The following is a 15,196-nucleotide window of genomic DNA, read 5'->3' as shown; positions in this document are numbered from 1 at the left end:
TGAAGCTTGCTTAGCCTGAATACGATCTACTAGGGAAGATAATTCGTCAAAATCTACAAAACTTGGGTGCACTACTATTCTTTCACAAGCTATCAAAAGTTTTTCAAATTCTTCAGAAGAATTGATTTTTCTATTCCGAATAGTAAAGAACCATGGTTCATTAGCAAATGAAAATAACGTACGATTGATGTGGTTGATATTATCATGAGATAATAACAGACGTTTAGTGTGCAAACGCGTAATGGTGTGAAAGTATGAACCGGTTCACGGGGCGTCGGCCGAAATAGTTTCACAGGAAAAGGATTGCTCCAATTTACTGATGATGAAACATCTTCTGGATATTCGACTTTAAAAAGAGTTACCACTGATGATTCATAGAAAATCGGGTAATTAAAAGGTAACATATTCAAACCACCGTGAATAACTATTGGTATTTCAAGGGTTTGGGTATTTACAACTTTGCTACAGGCCATACAAAAAATAAATAGTCAGATGGACGTTTCACTGGACGTTGCATGTCTATTGATGCGTGGGGTAGGTAGAGGAGTTCCCAGGGAAGTCATATGTTGAGTGTCTGCCTCTAGTGTCTCTTGTTGAAGCGGACGTACTTGGCAAAGTAAGGGTCCTAACTTCTTACAACATAAGTATGAAATAAAGTATAGACAGAATCCAAAAATAAGAATAGCCAATAGAGCATCTGGTAAGGATTCTACAACTTCGTGCATTAAGTTTGCGTGTGCCGATGGTAAAAGAAATACAGGCGAAAACAGTTGAAGCCGTAGCTGAAACAGAACCCATGTTACTATTAACGAGTGTACTAAATTCCATACGTAGATAATTGATAAATAAGGCCGTGGAAATTGAATACTAGAAATGTGAACTTCATGTAACGGCAAATGTTTGCGAATATGTTTTCGAAATTCGGAAATGGGGTATCTTGGCCGACCAATTGATGTCAAGACACTGATTGAAGTGTGTATATTCTGAACTTGCAAACGCTTGGCCTTTCAATTTTATTGATGGAACTTTAGGCCAAGGAGCAGGTATTAAAATTTTTTAGTGTTAGTTCTCGGTCATTTGTAGCAGGACATGGGAATGAAGGTGGAATAACATGATCGACGGTGATGATTGCCTTACACTGACATGGTAGTGACAACTGATATGCTCCAGCTGTAGTAGGATCCAAATTTAATACAGTTTTCTTTTTCTTCGGACACCCTATAAAAATTTCGCTCGGTGGATTCGTGATAGTATATAAGTTAGGCTGGATCTGTGTGATAAGGAAGCCTGTTCCTTCTTCACAACGAAATACACAATACTTGCTAATTTCTTCCACTGTTGCACTCTGAAATAAAGTTCATGCAGAACCGGGTGATTGAACTGAGTTCCCTTGATAGACTGGAAGAAACCAAAGACTTTCTCGTTTAGGATCACATGCAGCTAGTTTATCTGTAGCTAAAATTGAAATGCCTTGATCACGTTTTACAAGAATAGCGGTTTGATGAGAAATTATAGACTACAGGTAGCATTCTCATACCTGTATGGCACGGTCACTAATTCATATACTTCTGCGGGACCATTAACCTTAGTTATCGGAATTTTTAGGACAATGCTTACGTCATCCTCAAAATAATGATAACTTGCAATGGGAACGGTATAGTACTTTAATAAATCAGAAACGGGTATTGCTAATACATAAGAATGCTGACGTAATCGATTTTGAAATTTAGTGAGGTCTAATTTAAGTTGAGATGAAGAAATCATAGAAGGTGGTATGCGTTGAGACATGCAATGAGTAATGATTGCCTGATCTTCCGAATCTTTCATATGTTGCATTAATGAATTGTAAAGTCGCATAGCATAGGTAGTTAGGAATAACTGTTTTCGTTCAGTGTCATTTTCCAGTGTTGATTAAACGACTTTTCTGTGCGTTTTATTTGTTCTTCTAATTGAGTAATGGACGATTTTAGCTGAACATTAAAATTCTTACTAGCGTTTACAAACTGAACTAAATTTCGATCTTCCGAGAAAATTTCCGATTTCATGGCCTCAACTATTGATTCTAATTCCTTTGTTCTAATTGCTACTTTGTCTACTATAGCATCCGTTGCTACAGAACAACAGCAATGCAAAACATCGCCGAAAAAATCTATGCTACGTTTAGTTCGGCTTTCAGGGATATCAAAACTTAACCTACTCACATTATGCGATTCTATGATAGTCGCCAATTCGTCAACATGCTGGACTAATGAACAATAAGAAAGTGTATGATTGTTGATTATTGGGCAAATTTCATCTTTAAGATTCTGATTAATTGCAGAGTTCTGCTTTAGATTTGGAAGTTGAGTGACTTGTTGATGATAGACCAAAGGAATAGTAGCTTCATAGGTAATTACCTGAGAAAGCTTTTTCCAAAACGCACCGGTGGTTACTGTTATGGTGTATGGATTCTGATCAGCTGGAGTAATCAAGGTGCAGATGAGCAATATAGCTTGAGTTAGTGAATTAGCCATCTGTAAGAGAAGAATTAGGAGAATTAATTCTCTCCTAAGATAAATTCATGCCACGTTATACTTCTAGTTACCGCGCAAATGACAAAACATTCATTATGGCGGTTGTAGCGGATCCTGATTCTGAACGCCAATCCATGTTTCCTTCGCAATCTGCGGAAGAATTTTAATAATTTACGTTTTGTGACAAAAACCCAAATATTAAACAAACATTTACATTGTAAATCTTCGTAACGATTATATACCTCGAGTGATAGAAATACTCGAATTGCTCTTGGTACTACTTCGTTTACATATTTGGATGGGATGCCCTTAAAACTTAACTGCCATATATTTGCGATCCACTCCTCGATCTCATATAGAACGTTATTTGCTGCGATGTGTGGTTGGTTTGCCATGCTGGTTCAATAGTCAAATTTGGACTTCGAATTCAGGTTGCGTACCTACAACGTAAGCATATCAATGAAAGTGCAAGGAACATTACTGTTTCTTTTACTAAGGATACACTATGAATAAACTCTAATATTCTGTTGAATAACCGAGACTACTCCATATTTTCAAAGTTCCACACTTCTTCAACATGACCGTACTGAGCTCGGATTACAAACAACCGATACATTTGATACAAACTTGTGACCGGACAGTATGGGTTGTGTAGATGGAGAGGAGTTAGGGAACATTCCCATGTTGAGGGTGGCATGTCATCTATAGATGGGCCAGGCAAGTTTTCTTTAATATTTATAACAAATCTGTGTTGTAGAATCTCTTGTAATACTGCCACATGGGCACTGCCGCGAGTATATATGATACTACCGCGAGGAATTGCTCCAAGTACTCGAGCGCTAAGTTGGAATTCGTCTAAGGAGCACATATCCCAAGTGATTCCTGTGTTTCTTTCATAAATGTTGTGTTGCTCTTTCTCAAATTTTGACAAAGTTTCGAAATGGCGTGTTAGTCTTACAATCTTATGATCCATATATGGGTTCCAAACAGCTACTAAGTGACTGGAAATAATAGGGATCAAAGCGAATTCGCAAATTAGATAAGAGTTTACGGTGTACATACCGTTAAAATCCACAATGAAGATTGACAATTCCCTACGAATAAATGAAAACGTTTAGGTCACTACGGTTAAACTAATAGTTTCAGATACTGGCATTTACATAATGTATGATATACAAAGTTGTGGAAACCTATAAGAAATGCACAGAGATATCTTAGAGAAATGATCCTATTCCTGACTCTGGGAAGTACTGAGTTGAGCATTCCTTTGGGAATCGGAGTCACCCTTACGCTGAGGTACACTATTATTAGGAATTTTTGGAACCTTGATGGTTTCTGATTACGCGAAGTTTGATTTCGTTTGTTTTGTGGTTGTTTGAATTTACGTGTGTTACTGATTATAGTGTCTGCACTGTTTGTCGCTGGTATTTCTATTGTACTCCTGATTCTGTTGACGGCGATACGGGTTCGAACCCTGACGATAATAGTTGTTGCGATTTTCAAAAGTCATGTTACGCAGTTGTTTTATTAGTGCCCGAACAGATGGATCTTGCGTCTAGGACGCTCGCGAACTGGCTCTTCCGAACGTTGAGCCTGCTTAGTGGTGATGCCTATTTTGGACGTATACTCATCTATTGCCTTTAACTTGGTTTGATGTTCTGCAGCTTCGTAAAGCTGTAGATACTTCTGTAGGTCATCCAGAGTTTGGCAATCCTTAGTTATAATGAATTGAAGGGCTGGACTGTAAAAACCCTTTAGAATATTTCGGATTTTCTCTTTCTCATCCATAGTGTCGTTTGCCCTTTTATATAAGCGAAGGACATTAAGCATGTATTCATTGTATGATTCATTTGGCAGCTTCTTTCTCTGATACAATGCTGCAAATGGATCGCCGATATCTCCAGGTGATTTGAAAGCCCTAAAGAGTTTATCCCTAACTTGAGTGAAAGTGACTCCTTCAGCGTTCAACTCGGCACTGTGAACTTCGAAGTAATCGCGAGCACTACCTGAAAGGTATGGGAGTAGAGATGCCCTCTTTTCGGCATAGACACCATAGAAGGAAGGTGATTAATATTTTTTTCTTTTTTTAGGCTTTAGTATCAGAGTTGATAGGATTACCTGGAGACCATTTGCGTTCATGAAATGACTTTAAGCGCTTAATATTCACCGTAAATTCCTTGTTATCACTACCAAGTGTTCTTAAGACACAGGTGTTACGAGGTAAAACCTTGATTATTTCGTAAGGACAAACATAGTGCTTTCGCTCTAGTTTATGTGAACGACCAGGTTTCCTAGCGTAGGACTTTAATAGTACTTTGTCACCTATTTTATACTATATTTCACGCCTTCCTTTATCAATCCGTTCTTTATCTTTAGCCTGTCGCTGGGCTAAAGCTTTCTTGTCAACTTCATGAATTCTTTTGAGTATTGTTTTGATCTCACGAGACATTGGTTTATAACATTTCGTCTCTAATTCATTAAACAACTTCGGCTTTCTGTTGTACTCTAGCTCGAATGGACTATATGTATGCAAGTCGTGTCTACTTATAAACGTAAGCTGCTAAAGGAATTTACTTTGCCCATTGTCTTTGATTCCCACCAACGTATTTATTTAGGTATTTCGTCAAGGTATAATTCCAATTCTCTACACGCGCTTGAGACTCTAGGTGATATGAACTACTGCTGCTGTGTGACTAACATTTTAGCTGTCCCCATCATCAGTTCGGAATGGAAGTTACTTACATTATCTGTTGTATGATCGACAGAGGGCCATACACACAGGCAATATTTTCGATCACGAAGTTCACCACATGTTTTGCAGTTACGGATCGCAAAGCTCTGGCAACAGTATACCTGGTCATCTTACAAGTGCAAGTAATGATATATTTATACGAATTGAAAGGAGAAAGAGGTCCAAAAATATCGAGTTCCATGAAATAAAATGGATTGTTAGCATCTACTGGGCAATGGAAACCTTGCTTAGGTCTATTGTCATCGTTCCTCTGCTGTCACGGAAGGCAGGACTTGACATAGTCTCGCACTATTCTTCCCATATGGTGAAAATAGAAACGGGTGTTTATCTTTCCATACGTCTTTGTAATACCAAATGCCCACCATGCAATTCTGATTCATGAGCTTGTAGAAGAATTTTCGGAATCTCTGACTCCGGAATGCACAGTTTGAGGTCATCTCCCACTTTTCTATACAACACACCGTCCTTTAACACATAAGGGCGTGCGACAGATCCGGTCGGGTTTTCTTTGACTTCCTTTAGGATTTTGAAAAAGAATGAGTCCTGTGCTTGTTTAGCAGCCATGGTTTCTTCAATATATACCCGAAGATAATTCACCATGGGTCCTACTTCTCTCAGATCACGCTCTTCTTGAGACAACTCAGTAACAGGGTATCTTGATAAACAATCTGGGACATAATTTGTTTTTCTGGTTTATTCACGACTTTGAAAGAATACTGTTGCAGTCTTACTGCCCATCTTAAATATTTTCCACGAAAACAAGTGAGATTTCGTAAGTAGCTGAGACTACATGCATCTACATACACTACGAAATCAATTTCACACAAGCAATGATGAAAATGAAGGATACTTTGCACTAATCCTAAAGTTTCGGTTTCCGGTATTGAGTAATTAGATTCAGGTTTAGTGAGGGTTCTGCTAAAGTATGCAATAGTATGTCTTTTCCCATCCTTAACTTGTATGACAACCGATCCAATGCCTTTCTGGCTTCCATCTACATGTAATTCTGTTGGGAGTTGTGGGCTAAAAATCTGAAGAACTGAAGCCTCCGTGAGTTTCCGTTTTAGGGTTTTGAATGCTAATTTCTGTTCTTCGCCAAAATGAAATGAAACTGAAAGTTTTGTCAGTTCAGTGAGAGGCTTACCTATGATGGAGCAATTTTTTATGAATCTCCGAAAGAAGTTTACACAACCTAGAAATGAACGATCATCTTTGACAGTTTTTGGTTCGGGGATTTTAGTGATTGCTTCGATTTTTGATGGAATCGGTGATAGCACATCTCACCCAATTTTGAAACCTAAAACTTCTAAATTGTTATATGCTATATGGTATTTCCCTGGGTGGAGTTTCAGGTTAGCTTCTCTTAGTCTCTGAAAAACTAATTTGATTCTTCTAATCATCTCAGGAAAGTCAGGAGCGTATAGAATGAGGTCATCAAGAAACACGACCATGATATTGAATTTCAAAGACGCAAAAAGTTTGTCCATACATCGCTGAAAAGAACTTGGACTTGTGAATAGACCCATAGGAACGTCTCAAAATAGGAAAAACCTTCACTACATATGATTGATGTATTTTCCTGGTCTGATTCATTTAGTTTGACCTGATAATAACCGCTTCGGAGGTCTAATGAGCTTAGAAACTGAGTTTCCAATGTAATATAAGATATCATCTATCAGAGGGGTCCGATATTGGTCTCGAGCTATGTACTGGTTGATTTTTCGGAAATCACAAACCAGCCTATTTTCATCATTTTGTTTCTTTACCACTAACACTGGAGATGCGTAGGCAGATTTCACTGGCGGAATTACATCTTGAGCTAGAAGTTTGGCTATTTCTTGTTGTATTATTTTACGCTGTGACGGCGTTTCTCTATATGGTGTGGTACTTATGGGTACATTTGTGAGCATTTTGATTGAATGTCGATATTCTGGAGTTACTGTAATATCCTCAACACGCCAGGCAAAAATATCTTGGTATTCGCGAAGTAAATCCAAAATCTATGGCCGTTGAACAGGCGTGAGATCGAGTGAGATGTCTATCTCAGTGGCTACATCATGTTCAGAAGTTGCCGACTGGACTGATGAAGACGCCTGGGTCTTATCTTTGCTTTTCCGAGTCAACTGATTTACTGAAGCAACAGGTTCAGAATGTATAATTACGTCATATTCTTCTAATTTACCTATCTTGGTACCTGATGGGATAACGGTGGTCACATTGTTGCAGTTAAATACTAACACTTGACCTACCAATTTTCGGTCATATGAAGTACGTGGTACAAGACATCGAAATCGGTGATGTAACTCATCACTAGGTTCAATGTACACCTTAGAAAAATTATGGGAATCAGTTCTTACTTTTACTACCGCCATTTGTTTGTCGGGGATCTTTATTTCGTTAGCAGTGTAAACAAACACTGATGGCTTATATTCTTCTATGTCCTGAATTCTAAAGATCGACCAAGCATCATCGTCTAAATTCTCTTTTTCAACATTGTTGTTTGTTGGACTTTGTGATTGTTGATCTTTAATCTGATCTTCGGTAAACGTGTAATCCCTTGAGCTACTCTGGTTTAGACTACTACTCGAATTTAGTTTTCGCTGTGGTCTTTGCCATTTATTTGCTCTTCTAGCGGAGGTTTTGGTTCGATTCCTACTGTTGGAGATCACATTTGAATGATTGCGTCCATTTATGTCAGAAGGTACCCGTTGTAAACCTGAACGTGTGAAGTAGGAAACACGTGATAAGTTTAACCTGGGTATAAACCTAGACTTGGTACATATGCGGTTTGTCCAAAAATAAACCCGTCTCTTGGATCGATCTGCAGGGGTTTTCAACAGCAAATTGTTGGGGTGGATGGCAAGTAAATACTTTGGATAAAATCATTACCTAGAATAACACTATGCTCATTTTGTCGACCTTTCAACAAAGCCAAATTTAACCACATACGGTTGGTATAGCCTTGATGATCCTTTAAATAAAAACATAACCGAAAAACTGGAAGTACTTTGGCCAGATTTCCCCCTATAGTCTGGATTCAAGCTGTGGATTTAAGACGATTTGCTACAGAAAGCTTGGGTGGTATTAAACTTTCATGACACACGGACACTTCACTTCCCGTATCCAAAAGAGCGTTTGCCAATCGCCCACTTAACTTAAGACGAACTATGGGGAGTGATGTACCTAATTCTGGACCTTTGAAACACCAACGGCAGATAATTTAGTTTTCGTGTTAGGAATATCATCCCTTATCGAGGGAGTCAACGCACTACGTGTTTTCAGATTGTCAGCACTTTTTAAAATACGTAATTTCCTAATAACATCCTCTAATGATCTCACTTCAAATAATATAAGAGTCTCAGCATATGGGAGAGGGAGAGCTCGAAGCAAATAAAGTAACCATTCCCGTTCGGTAATGTCAGGTCTTTCTAGCAGCCAATCTCGTTTGTAAGTGTAAACAAAGGAATTCAATGCATCATCGGCTTTTAGTTTTCGCTTCAGAAGATACCGATGCAGATAGGATAAATACTGGTCGTCTGGAAATGCTGTTATCAAGAGTTTTTTCAGCTCTGCAACCGTTTGCATTTCTGCTATGCGTGGTCGTACTACGTACTCCCATGCTTGAACACTTTCTCGAAGACATAATGAGAAACAGGAGACCTTATTTTCTCCGAACCGTTGCTATGCTTGAGATAACAGCTCATAGTCTGCCAGAAAACGAGTAACTGATTCACCTTTGGCTCCTTTAAAGACAGGAAAATTTAAAGTAGGAGCCCACACTAACTTAGATTCCTGGGTGCCTAACTCAACACGAGGTGTGAAAGGTGAAGCCTCAGGGGTTTCTTCTTTAGGATGTTCATCCTGTTTGGGGATGTCATCCGGTTGTACTTGTACCTGTAGAGGAGTTGCAACTTCCTCTTTTGGTATTTTTAGAGGGTCCTGAGGAGTTGAAGTAGCCAATAGGTTATGAAATTCATAGCTACTTGACATGTTCCCAGGAAAATCCGAAGATGAATCTGAGAATACGGTGCCTGGTTTCGGTGCGGGTTTCGACACCGTCTTATATTCAGTAGTGTCCAATTTTTCCTCATGAATTGTTTGTGGGAGGAATAACCCAACCATAGGCCTTTCTGGACTTAGCGTTCTCCGCAGTTCCTCATCATACTTAGCATCATTCCACATTGCGAACAGTGCACTTGTGAACATGTCGGCCAAACACTTGATGAATGGGAGGTTTTTGAATTTTTTACCTTAGACCGCTGAATAAAGAAAGACATGACCGAAAGACAATGGAACGTCAATTTCTAATGACAAAAATACAGCCAATATGCTGAATAAGGATTAAAATATTCTCACAAAACATTCATTGAATGCAACAAGGATGAATAATAACATTTTTATACTTAAATGGAGGGAGACAAACTCTAAACAAAAGCAAATAGGTAATGAGAAGTGTACAAGGGCGTATCCCGTACGAGAACCCAAAGATCTCACGGCTCTCTTTTTCCGGCCAGAAGGCAGAGAAACATGAGATACTACAGGTTGAATTTGTCTAGGGATATAGGGATCAGGATACACCCACCTATTTGTACCCTACACTGCTATCCTGGAAAGGATGGGTTTAGGTCTAGTATAAAGGAAGAACTCTCTTTCTTCATTTAACAATATACATATTTATTTATTCAAATAAAATTAATTAAAATAATTAATTAATTAAATAAATAATATTAAATTAAATAAATTATTAAATTAAATTAAATAAATATTAAATTAAATAAATTAAATTAATTAATAAAATAATTAAATAATTATATAAATCAATTAAAATAAAATAAAGATAACAAGAAAAGAGAAAGAAGAAAAAATAGTTTGCAAAACTCAGAATATATCACAGGAGTACTGAGACAATATTTTGAAAGCCTTGACAAATTATGACATCTTTTCTATCTTCAAGTTTAAGTAATAACAGAATTAAGTGAAAATCAAAATTACAAATTACAATGGCAGATATTAATTGCAATCATTTTCAACCAATTAAAGAGTTAAGTTATTCTAACATTTGAAATATAATGAATTTAGTTGAGAGTTCTTCACTAGAACTTTGCCATATTGAATATGTTTCGAGGCTGCCTGGCAAAAAAAACTTAAAACAGAAACATATTTACCTGAAAACTGATGTTAGGCATCGTACAAGGTGTTGGCACTTGACGAACACTATACTTTCAATCGCACTCAACTGACCTATGTTTCATGGATTCGGTCATTTTTTTTGTTATGCCCGACTCCGTCATGGATGACGCATGTGGTGGTGTGATATCCTGGATTTTGAGCTCATCCGTGGCTAAGCGGTTAGCGTACGCGCCTTTGGCGTGGGAGACCAGGGTTCGATTCCCGGTGGAGAGCTAATGTGGTTTGGATTCCACTTTAATCAGTAGTTCCACGTCTCATATAGCCTCGCTGCTGAACGGGACGTTAAACCCAAAATCAACTCAACGCAATTCTGGATTTTTCCAGAAAGCAGGATGAGTCTCCTCTTCACGTGTCAGTGTGAGTAGGGAAGAAAGATAGTACAAGAGACATACGCAATTGCTTATCCGGAATAAGTTTTCTTCAACAATCAAAAAAGTGATTGTCTAAGGACGGAGAGGGAGAAGTCGGGTATTCGGGAGATAGCTTACTTGGTCGGAAGCATCACATCACTTCTAACCCAAACTTTTATGACATATTGACATTTCCTGAATTGTAGCATTACTTGATTCATAACCAGCCAATATCCTGTTTCTTGCAAACTAGGTCACGTATGCACTTTTCGTGCAACATAACCTTGAGTTGTTTGTTGTTTGCGTTTTCTTGGCTCGTCATCCGATGCCTTTGCGTCAGGAAGAAAACGAAGTGTTTACATAATTTCCAGGTGTGGATGAAACTAGAATGCATTGGTCAACCAACCGTTATCTCTCTATTTCCTCTCTTGTTGAATCACTCACTCCTTGAGGTAAATTGGACAATTTAAAGGAAATAGCAATCAAACATTAAGATTGTTGTTCCTATAAGCAATGCATATGTAGAACAAAGAAAGAAATTATAAAATTTTGTTTCCAATAAATTTAATGAGAATTGAATCAAGCACCTAGGAGTATATAGAATGGTGACGAAATACAGCCCGTGACACCACCGAAATTTATAGTGATATATATTAGGGCCCTATACAATTATACCAAATTTTTAAATTGGACAATTTCCGAAATTTTAGGTTTGGGCCAATGTACTGCCAAATTTTCAAAGGGGTGCACTAAAGTACCTAAATCTTAAGAAATACAATAGACCCATGCACATGCACATTTAATCATATAAGGTAATTATACCTCATCAAATGGAATAAAGTGTGTCAATATCCTCCGAAATTTGAATGTTTGGGCGATTTGTTACCCATGAAAGGGAATAAGATGGACCACCCAAATTTAGTGATACATATGGGGTCCTATACTACTATATCACATTTTATAATTGGACAATTTCCAAAATTTAAGGGGTAGGCCAAGGTACTCGTCCTAAATTTTTAAAAGGATGAGCGAATATGCACATATCTTATGAAATTTTCTTCACAACCTGATAAATCAATATGTTTACCTACAGCTGTGTTTTCGCTTATACGTAACGGAAAAATTGTTTATCATAATTAATGCCATATATATTAATAGAAATTTGTTCATTAGTAAATACGGAATTATAAATATGTTCAAATTTGCTTATGTGTGCTACTTCAACGGGGAATTTTATATTCGTTTTTTTAACGGGAATAAAGTATTAATATATTATATGTAATTATTTACACGATGTGGATGATCTTTTACGGGATGTAATGCAGCTAGAATGCAATATATAAAACATCTATTATCGTTGTTTTGAATATTTATAACACATTTTTTTAGATAAAATCCATTGAGGCAATTTTATAAAAGATGATGCGGTCAGGGTATCATATTTACTGATTGTAATTTCTAAGAGATAGTTTGGTTGAGAACATAAAGACCACCCTGATTTCTTAATTGCTCTGTTTTCTTGTTCAACTAAAATTTTATTAAGTAGTTTTTCAATTGTAGCATTCATATCTGTACTCGGTAAAATAATTTCGTTACAACTACTTACAAAGAATCTACATGTTTCTAAATCTACTGGTTTTACAAAAGTTGTAGCCAAAGAAAAAATTACTTTAAAAGATGAATTATCTTGTTCCTGTTTTAATATATCTAAACAGTCTTTTCTTTTATTATTTAAAAAGCAATCACTATCCTCATTTAAAACATTATCACATTTTAAAATGATTTTTTTAAAATTATTATTAAATAGAGTATCAGTTGGTAAATTGATAATTTTGGTTTAACCTTTTTCCTTGCCATGACTATAATAGTTCAGAAGTGAGTTTTTATAATATGATATTATAGTTGTAAGATGTCTTACCTATAAACAACTAAAAAAGGCACACTGATATAGACACACACAAAAAATCAGAGCTTCAATGATAAGAAGTTTACACTTTAAATACCAACAATGAACTGATTTAAAAAAGAACTTCTCGGTCAGTCTTTTATACCTTTGTAATTACAGTGCGCAATATTGCGCAATAGGAATGATGTCATCGAGTCACGGTTAGGGTTTGAATAACAAGACAGATCGCGAGCGATCAACACAAACCTTTGTGATTGCATTGCGTAATATTGCGCAATAGAGATGATATGATCGAGTCACGTAGCCATGCATCTACCGCGATCGATTAACACATACTATTAAATCGGCATTGTCTGTTAAGGAAAAAAACTAGCACAATGTTTTTAAAATCCGGATGAATGACGTAATGAGAATTATCCACATATGGCGGAAGTTATTATGTAACTGATAACAAAACACAGAAGTTTGCATTCCTTTGAAATCTTTGAATATTGTCTCCCCGTAAAAGAAAATAATCTTTGCTGGTTGAAAAATATGCTCATAAAAGGAAACGAGTACACCCCTAAAAAGTGCTCATAAAAGGGAACGAAATGTTATGTAATCTCTGCTATGTTCAAATAGGGGTTGGAAAATATGCCATACTCTTTTACTAGCTCTGCTATGTTAAAATAGGGGTTGGAAAATAAGACATAGTTCTGCTCCGCTATGGGGTTGAAGAGAATGAGTCTTTTAGTAGTGGAACGAATACACCCCCTCCCTTTTGCTATGTTACATAATCTTATGCAATTTCTGCTACGTTCAAATAGGGGTTGGAAAAAAGAAGTCATACTCTTTTCCTAGTTCTGCTCTGCTGAATACACCCCTGTTATGTTCCGTAGTCTTATGTTCTGCTATGTTTCGTAGTCTCTGTGTGATTTCTGTTATCGTAAGGAGCCATACTTTTTTATTAGCTGTGCTATATTCAAATACGGGTTGAAAAATATGCTCATAAAAGGGAACGAGTTTACCTATGTTATGTTTCATATTCTGTTATGTTCGTTATGTTAAAATAGGGGATGGAAAAGATGCTCATAAAAGGAAACGACTTCACCCCTAAAATGAACTATGTTTAACCTTCGCTATGTTTCGTTGTCTCTGTGTGGTTAAAGAACCATACTGCGCTATGTTCAAATAGGAGTGGAACGAATCATGCATTCTCCGCTCTGCTGTGTGTTCGTAATTTCTGCTATGTTCAAATAGGGATTGGAAACGAGTACACCCCATAAAAAGTGTTCAGAAAATGGAACAAATTCACCCCTGCTATGTTTCGTAGTCCTATGTATTCTCTGCTCAGCTGTATGTTCATAATTTCTGCTATGTTAAAATAGGGGTTGGAAAATAAACCACTGCTACGTTACATAGTCTTATGCGAAGTGGTTGAAAACGAGTACACCCCTGCTATGTTTCGTAGTCTTAAGTATTATCTTCTATTTCTGCTATGTTAAAATAGGGGTTACAAAATATGCTCATAAAAGGGAACGAGTTCACCGCTAAAAATGTGCTCATAAAAGAGAACGAGTACACCCCCTAAAAAGTGCTCATAAAAGGGAACAAATTCACCCTTAAAATGGAGGTCGTAAAAGAACGTGGGTTGACGGTTCACGATGCTCGATTTCCCAGGGGCTCCTGAGTTGGCCTAGGTTGTTCTCAGTTGGCCTCATATGGCCCAGATCGATCCAATATCAAAATCAACATTTTTAAATTATGTAAGAGACAACTAGAATCTCCAACGTTCCGTTAAAGCACGAAAGCGCGAAGTCAATCAGTTTCTCGAAACCAATTTACATATTTCAATCATAATATGATTCGACGTTGGATACTAACTGATACATAACAATATACATGGAATTCTAGGAGAAACATTTTCTTCTTGGGAAAAATAGGATTATGGAGAACATTGAAAACTACATTTGAACTCTCATTTTCTGTTAATGGTATGTCAATAATAAAGTTATTTTAATCGAAATTGGTTGGTTAAAATCAAGCTGATTCCAAGTATTAAGTATCTCCACGAGTTCGTTTCAAGCTATTCAGTTGCGTTCTTTCGTGAAAAGATAATAACTCTCAAATTTTAGAATACAAATTTCAATAATATTGTAATGTGAAAAACCTAAGAACCTCCAAATTATCTCCATTTTCAAAAAATGATATTAAACAACTTAATCCTTTTGTTAATTTAGACATTGCATAAGTACAGAATGAATAATGGAATTCTTCACTAGTTTTCTTTTGTTGTTTTAAAAGTATTCAGAGTTAGCTGATTATGGAGAACGCTTCCCTTAGCTCATGTGATGATTCTAACTAGCCAATCTGAAATTTCCGGTTGAATTCCGATCTGCTACTCGTGTACTTAAAACAATGACCACCATGACAGTGCGTAACATGTCGATCGGTTCGGTGCAAACTCCGCCGCTCAGTAGGGGCACGGCTTAGCGAAAGATACAAC

The sequence above is a fragment of the Thermobia domestica genome, chromosome 14 (assembly GCF_964235325.1).
Source record: "Thermobia domestica chromosome 14, izTheDome1.hap1.1, whole genome shotgun sequence".
Classification (NCBI taxonomy): domain Eukaryota; kingdom Metazoa; phylum Arthropoda; class Insecta; order Zygentoma; family Lepismatidae; genus Thermobia; species Thermobia domestica.
The sequence above is the reverse complement of the archived record's forward strand: the minus strand, read 5'-3'. Positions refer to the sequence as shown.